The following is a 7,618-nucleotide window of genomic DNA, read 5'->3' as shown; positions in this document are numbered from 1 at the left end:
GAAAGGCCCTAGATTTGCCTATTAAAACCCTCCCACTTGGCCACTTAGTTTGGGGATGGGGATGATATGGAGTAGCTATCTTGTGTTACTCCATGCTTTCTCAATCAATAACCTCCAGAGTCTTGTTCAAGTGGGATCCTCCATCAGAAATGACAACCCTTGGAACTCCAAACCTTGGAAATATGATGCTCTTAAACAGCTTGACTACAACCTTGGAGTCATTGGTAGGGGAAGCAATGGCCTCAACCCATTTGGACACATAGTCCACAGCAACAAGTATGTATTGATTTCCAAAGGATGAAATAAAAGGTCCCATAAAGTCAATCCCCCAACAATCAAAGATCTCCACTTCTAGAATGGGGTTCTGAGGCATCTCACTTCTTTTAGATATATTTCCATGCCTCTGACAGGCATCACAAGCTGAAACCACCAATTGGGCATCTTTGAACATTGTAGGCCACCAGAACCCACTTTGAAGAACCTTTGCTACAGTTTTGAATGCCCCCATGTGACCTCCAAAAGCAGAACCATGACATTCCTGCAACACAGGTTGCATCTCCTCTTCAGCAAGACATCTTCTGTATAACTGATCCTTGTTCAGAACATAGAGGTAGGGCTCATCCCAATAGTATCTCTGGACATCTCTGAAGAATTTTTTTCTCTTGTAAGCATCCAATTCAGGGGGCTCCACCCCACATGCAAGATAGTTCACTATATCTGCAAACCAAGGCATCCTCCTTTCTTGAATGCTCTCTACTTCCTCAAACTCCAAGTATGAATGGAGCACCATCAGAGACTCTTCAGGCAAAGCATCATCTATGGGGACTTTTTCTTCAATCCTCAGCCTTGAGAGATGGTCTGCAGCACCATTCTCAATCCCCTTTTTATCAAGCACCTCCATATCAAACTCTTGGAGCAATAGAACCCATCTCAACAGCCTTGGTTTGGCATCTTTCTTGGTCATCAAGTACCTGAGGGCTGCATGATCAGTATACACAATGACCTTTGATCCCACCAGGTAGCTTCTGAACTTATCAAAGGCAAAAACTATTGCCAGCATTTCCTTTTCAGTTGTAGCATACTTCTCTTGGGCAGAGTCAGGTGTTCTACTGGCATAGTAGATCACATGCAACTTCTTGTCTTTCTTTTGTCCAAGTACTGCTCCAACAGCAAAGTCAGAAGCATCTGTCATGACCTCAAAAGGTAGGGACCAGTCTGGTGCCTGAACTATTGGTGCACTAACCAATGCCTCCTTGATCAACTTAAAGGCTTCTTCACATTCAACATCAAAGATGAAATCCACCTCCTTGCACAACAGTCTTGTTAAGGGCCTGGCAATCCTTGAGAAGTCCTTTATGAATCTTCTATAAAACCCTGCATGACCCAGGAAGCTCCTTATCCCTTTAACTGAAGTGGGGGTTTGCAGATTCACCATAACCTCCACCTTTGCCTTATCAACCTCAATGCCCTTTTCAGAGATCTTGTGCCCAAGAACTATCCCTTCTTGCACCATGAAATGACACTTCTCCCAGTTCAGCACCAAGCTGTGTTGCTCACATCTCTCCAACACCTGTGTCAAATTAGAGAGACAATCCGAGAAGGAGGAGCCATAGACACTAAAGTCATCCATGAACACCTCAACTTTCTCTTCAATAATGTCAGAGAAAATGTGCATCATACACCTTTGAAAAGTAGCCGGTGCATTACATAAACCGAAAGGCATTCTCCTATAAGCATAAGTGCCATAAGGGCATGTGAATGTTGTTTTCTCTTGATCTCTTGGATCTATGGGAATTTGGAAAAATCCAGAGTACCCATCGAGAAAACAAAAATAAGGATGATTAGCTAACCTTTCAAGCATTTGATCAATGAATGGTAAAGGAAAATGATCTTTTCTAGAAGCAGAATTCAATTTCCTATAGTCAATGCACATGCGGTGGCCAGTTATGGTTCTTTGAGCTATGAGTTCATCCTTATCGTTTTTCACCACTGTGATCCCACCTTTCTTGGGCACAACATGAACCTTTCTTGGGCACAACATGAACAGGAGATACCCATCCCTGCCTCAAGAAGCTTTAGTATCTCCTTCTTAACCACTTCCCTAAGGTTGGGGTTAAGTCTACGTTGGTGCTCAATAGAGGACATAGATTGGTCCTCTAGGTGGATCCTATGGGTGCAGATGTCAGGAGAGATCCCTCTAATATCAGCCAAAGAATACCCTATGGCTCTCCTGAACTTTCTTATTTCATTCAGCAATGCACTCTCTTGGTCCTCTAATAGGCTATCATTGATGATGACAGGATATGTGGAGTTTAGTCCTAAGAAAGCATACCTGAGCCCTGTTGGTAGAGGTTTGAGCTCAACAGAGGGTGCATCAGCCTCATTCCAGTCCTGGTCCAAGCTGCTTTGGCTGGTGACTGATTCTTGGATTGCAAAAACCTCAGTGCCATTCTGTTCCAGCTCCACAAACCTTGTTTCAGGACCCAGCTCTCTTGCATTGTCCAGATACAGCTTATACCCTTCACTTGCTTCAGCCAAGAGCCCATTGTCTCCTTGTTCTTGAGTCAGAGTAGCTTGAAGAGGATCCTCTGTGTTCAGCTCCTCAAGCAACTCATCAGCCAACTGATCCATTGTCTCTACATAGAAACATTGACCTTCAATGGTGGGCTTCTTCATCATCTCATTCACATCAAACTTGAGCTTTTCAGACCCAAGTTGAAGCTCTATTATCCCACCTCTCACATCAATAATAGCTCCTGCAGTGGCTAAGAATGGTCTGCCCAAGATAAGAGGATCTACTGGCTCTTCATCCATCTCCAGCACAACAAAATCTGTTGGAACCTCAAAACCACCTATCTTGACAGGTAGATCTTCCAACATACCAACAGGCAATCTAACTGATCTATCTGCAAGGATAAGAGAAATCTTTGAAGGTTTGAAAACTCTAAAGCCCAGCTTCTGTGCTATGGAGAATGGCATCAAGCTGACTGATGCTCCTAAATCACAAAGACATCCAGAGAATAGAAGAGGTCCAATGGCACAAGGGAGTGTGAAGCTCCCTGGATCAGTTAACTTCCTTGGAATGGACTTCCTCTGAATGATAGCACTGCATTCATGACTTAGTACTACCATGCCTTGAAGCTCTTTTGTCTTGTTCAGAATAGCATCCTTCAAAAACTTCCCCATCTTTGGCATCATTAAGAATGCATCAATGAGAGGCATTGTGAGTGGTGTCTCTTTGAGTGCCTTCTCAAATACAGCTCTTGCCTTGTCCACTAGTTGCTTCTTAAATCTCCCTGGAAATGGGAGCTTGGGTTGGTATGGAGGTGGTGGCACATACTTCTTCTCTGGTTCTGGTTCCTTTGCTACCTCTTTACCCTTTTCTGACCTTGGTTTCTCAGCAACTTGATCATCCTTTAAGGCTGCCTCCCCCTCAGGTTGATCATTGTCCTCAATGATCACATTGTTGTTCTCAATACCAGGTAACTCCTTGCCACTCCTCAGTGTTATGGCCTTGGCATATTCCTTGGGGTTGGGTTCTGGTTTTCCAGGTAGGTGACCTTGGTTCCTTGAGCTTGATGCCTGGTTTTGCTTCAGTTCCTTGATTTCCTGCTGCATAGTCTGTTGACCCTGAAGTAGTTGTTGCAGAATACCAACCATATCTGTACCCATCTGTGGCTGCTGTTGAACCATTGGTGGCTGAAACTGTTGTTGAACCGGCGCCTGCTGTTGGAACTGTGGTGGACCAAACCCTGGTGGTGCCTTTGGCTGCTGTGAAGTGTAACCAGTGCCCTGAAATGGTTGCTGTTGCTGACCAAAACTCTGATTCTGACCAAATTGATTCTTGGGTTGGAATGACCCTTGAAAGTTGTGCTTGGGAACAAAGTTCTTTGGAGCTGGAGAATTGGGATAGACCTGGTCTTGTGGGTTAGCTACATTGGTGTTCCTGTAAGAGAGGTTTGGATTGGCATTACCATACTGATATCTTTGGAACCTCTGATTCCCAATGTAGTTGAGCTCCTCTTGGGTAAGACCTTCTTCACTTATGTTCTCAAAAATTTGAGAAGGTTCCTCATACTCTCCAACAAAATGCATTGGCTTCTGAGTGGTGAATTCAGCTTGTCCAATTCACTCCTCAACTCCTTAACTTCTCTGGTGAGCCTCTGTTCTGAGCTTGAACCTTCATACCTATTTGATCTGTCATAGTCTTCACCATAAGTATCATTGCTCAATGCTAAGTTCTCCACTAGCTCTAAAGCAGCATGTATCTCTTTACCCAGAAAGTTCCCATTTGAAGCAGTATCCAGCTGGTTTCTAATCTTGGGAAGAGCTCCCCTATACAGTGTGCTGAGAAGAGAAGCCTCACTAAACCCATGGTGTGGGCATTGGTTTGTGTAGCTCCTGAATCTCTCATATGCTTCACCAAAACTTTCATTGCTGTGCTGAGTGAAGCTAGAGATTTGGTTTCTCAGTTTTGCAGTTCTTGAGGTGGAGAAGAACTTAGATAAGAAGGCTTGCTTGCATTGCTCCCAGGTTTGAATGGAGCCTCTTGGAAGATTCTTCTCCCATTGATGAGCTTTGTCACCAAGACTGAATGGGAATAGTCTTAGCTTAAAGCTGTCTTCTGAAACTCCATTAATCTTGGTCAGATCACACACCTTATCAAACTGGTCCAAGTGTTCCAAGGGATCTTCCATTGCTAACCCATGGAACTTTGAGTTCTGGACCATATTCAGCAATGATGCTTTCACTTCAAAGTTGTTGTTCTGCACAGGTGGTGCCTGAATACCAGCCCCATACTGATGAGCATTGGCCCTGTCATTCTCGCCAACATATATTTGGGGTTGCTCATATCTTCTTTGTTGTGGTTGGAAAGGGTGGGGTTGGTGGTGCACCTGGTGTCTTTGTTGAACATTGGCCTGATGCCTCTGTTGATGAGCCTGAGCTTGTCCCTGGTGGACATAGGCTTGTTGGTGGTGCACCTGTTCCTGCTGAACATTGCCTTGGTGAAACCCCTGACCAATTCCAATACCAGCTCCCTGACCTTGAGCCTGTTGCTCCTGAACTGGTTGTTCTATATCTACCCCGTGATCTCCTTGGTCGGCCATCTCAGTCTGATCAAGTTGTCTACCACGTCTGTCTCTTCTCCTCCTTGGTACCAGAAGGTTGATGTTATCGTTTAGAGGAAAAGGAGGACCGCAGCTTCTTGATCTGGACCTGGTGTTCATACACCTGAAATCACAAACAGAACTTGAAAGGAATCAGTAAAAACAAGAAAGTAAGCACTTGATCTCAAGAACAGATCAGAGCTTAATGCTAATCAAACCACAATTTGGCAACGGCGCCAATTGATAGATATGGTTTTTAAGGGTCTCAGGGCTATCAATCCCCTTGTCAATGTAGTACAAAGAGGTTTATCAATCCAGATGTGGTGTTAGACACTAAGCTATATGATCAAGTTCTTAATTCAAGCAAACAAGAATAGGTTTTGATTAATCTAGAGACAACTATAAACATAAACAGGTTTAAAGACAAATGACAATGACAAATGATGTGAATATGATATGATGGAGGCATGAGATTCTAGACATGATAGTTGGTTAGGGTGCCTTGGTGTTAAACTAGAAATGCTAATGACAATGATGAGACATGATTCAAATGATTAAGAACTCTAATCTAGGTTAATCCTCTCATGAAGGTATTAACCCCTATACTAATCCATTTTCAAACCAAATTCCCATTTGTGAAACATGAATCAATATGCATTAACAAACAGCTCTTAATGATCATTCAAGCATTTAACAAATCATTCCCATGATGAAAAATTACTTAAACCTCTAACACAACTCTTTCAGGAATTTCATCAAACACTTTTGGTGCATGAAATTCCCAGAATCTAGATCTCAAGTGATTATCAAGGATTTAGCATAGAGAACAGCTGTTTAGAGAGATGAATCAATGAATCTAGCCCTAAGCACTCCTAATCTAACACTTTAGCACCCTAACCTACACATCTAGAACCTCATTAAGGTGACTACTCACTAATCATACTAATCTCTCTTAAACTTTTGCAAGTTGAGTAGATTAGCATGATTAATGATGAGAAATGGAGATGGAGATGATAGATTCAAAAGAAAACAGCTTTAAACACCCAGATCTCCTTAAACTCTCTTGATTAAACACTCAAATAAAGATATTTCTCTTCTTAATGGAGTCTTTTCACCAAAAAGGCAAGAGACAAAGGGAATAAAACTTAGTTCTCCCCCAAAAAACCCTAAAAAGTATTTATACCTTCTTAAAAACGAACCGGGTCAGCCCGGAACAAACCGGGTCCTGACCCGGCTTTAATGGATAAAGTGGGAAAAGCTGCGGGTCGGTTCAGTATGTCCCAGGCCGCACACCTAAGTCGCAGTAGATGAAGACTTGTCTTGTGAGGCTTGAATCACCTTGTCGGAGCCGCACGCCTATCTAGGAGTAAATTGCGAGTGTTTCTGCGGCATGGTCTCCTTCCTCTCCAACTCGCAGGGCTGAGCCGGTTTCTGGGGGATGTAGAAACTGTGCGGGTTGGTCTCTATTGCACTTAGGTCGCAGGCTCAAGTCGGAGTGAATTCCGAGTGATCGTGCGGCATAGATCCAGGCGCGGATGACTCGCATGCCTAAGTCGCACGATTGTGGACTTAGCATTTCTCTTGCTCGGGAGCTCCAGACCTCTTCCAGTGATAGTTTACCCGCACATTTCAACTCGCAGCATCAGCATTCAGGTGTTCATCTTCAGGCCTGCGGGTTAACCAAGTCGCAAGACCATCTCGCAGCATCCAGAGCAGCTTAGATCACTTCGCATTCCGGAGAGTGTAACTCCTGTGATACTTGTCCGAATTGAATGATTTCGGTTGCAGAAGACAGAGGACTCATTTATCTCCAACTTTTGTGAAGGAAGTTTCAGTGCTTGGGAGGTGGAAGGCTTCCTGGAGGGCACATCTTTGCAGTGCATGTATACGACCAGAGAGAGGCGTCTAGACATGTGTCCATTCCGGAGGCCGTATCTTCCTGCTCATAGATCCGAATTGAATGCTCTTGGACGTTCTGGAAAGAAAACTCAAATGTCTCTGATTCTCATGAAGGACCCGGAAGCTGAATCGGCCTGGAAGTGCACCGTCCTTCGCATCCTTCAGAACTGATCTGCTCGGTCCGGAATACCTGCGAGACAGGGGTTTCTTCCGACGAGCTTATCTCTCTGCTCACGCGTCCGAATTCTACGATTCCAATTGCTATGAGACCGTGCTTCAATGCTCTCCAACTTCTATGAAGGACCCGCCATCTGAATCGGACCGGAAGGCTCCCCGGACAGGTGATTTCTGAGACTCGTTCGCACCCGGAGATTTTGGCCGATATACTTAATTCGCGGTACGTGAAAATGGCCGGTAAAGCTTCCCGCAGTACATGAAAATGGCCGGTAAAACCTTCCTGGCCAGCGAGAATGGCCGATAACCTCCATAGACTCAAGTTTTCCACTTTTTCAAGCTCTGCTCACCATTCCACCTCCTGGATTCATCTTTTCAGCTCCATAATCACCTGATAGACACTCAAAACATGCAAAGACTCATTGGGACCTAATGCA

General features: G+C 44.2%; 1 non-coding gene across 1 annotated transcript; it reads left to right on the top strand.

The window, feature by feature from the left end:
- Nucleotides 1-4,368: 4,368 nt before the first annotated feature.
- On the top strand, nt 4,369-4,475 carry LOC112090083. Its single transcript, XR_002901442.1, has one exon. It is a non-coding gene; the product is annotated as a small nucleolar RNA R71 (small nucleolar RNA).
- Nucleotides 4,476-7,618: the final 3,143 nt, after the last annotated feature.

This window comes from Eutrema salsugineum, unplaced genomic scaffold, assembly GCF_000478725.1.
Source record: "Eutrema salsugineum unplaced genomic scaffold, Eutsalg1_0 scaffold_11, whole genome shotgun sequence".
Taxonomy (NCBI): Eukaryota; Viridiplantae; Streptophyta; class Magnoliopsida; order Brassicales; family Brassicaceae; genus Eutrema; species Eutrema salsugineum.
This window is presented reverse-complemented; position numbering and strand designations above follow the sequence as displayed.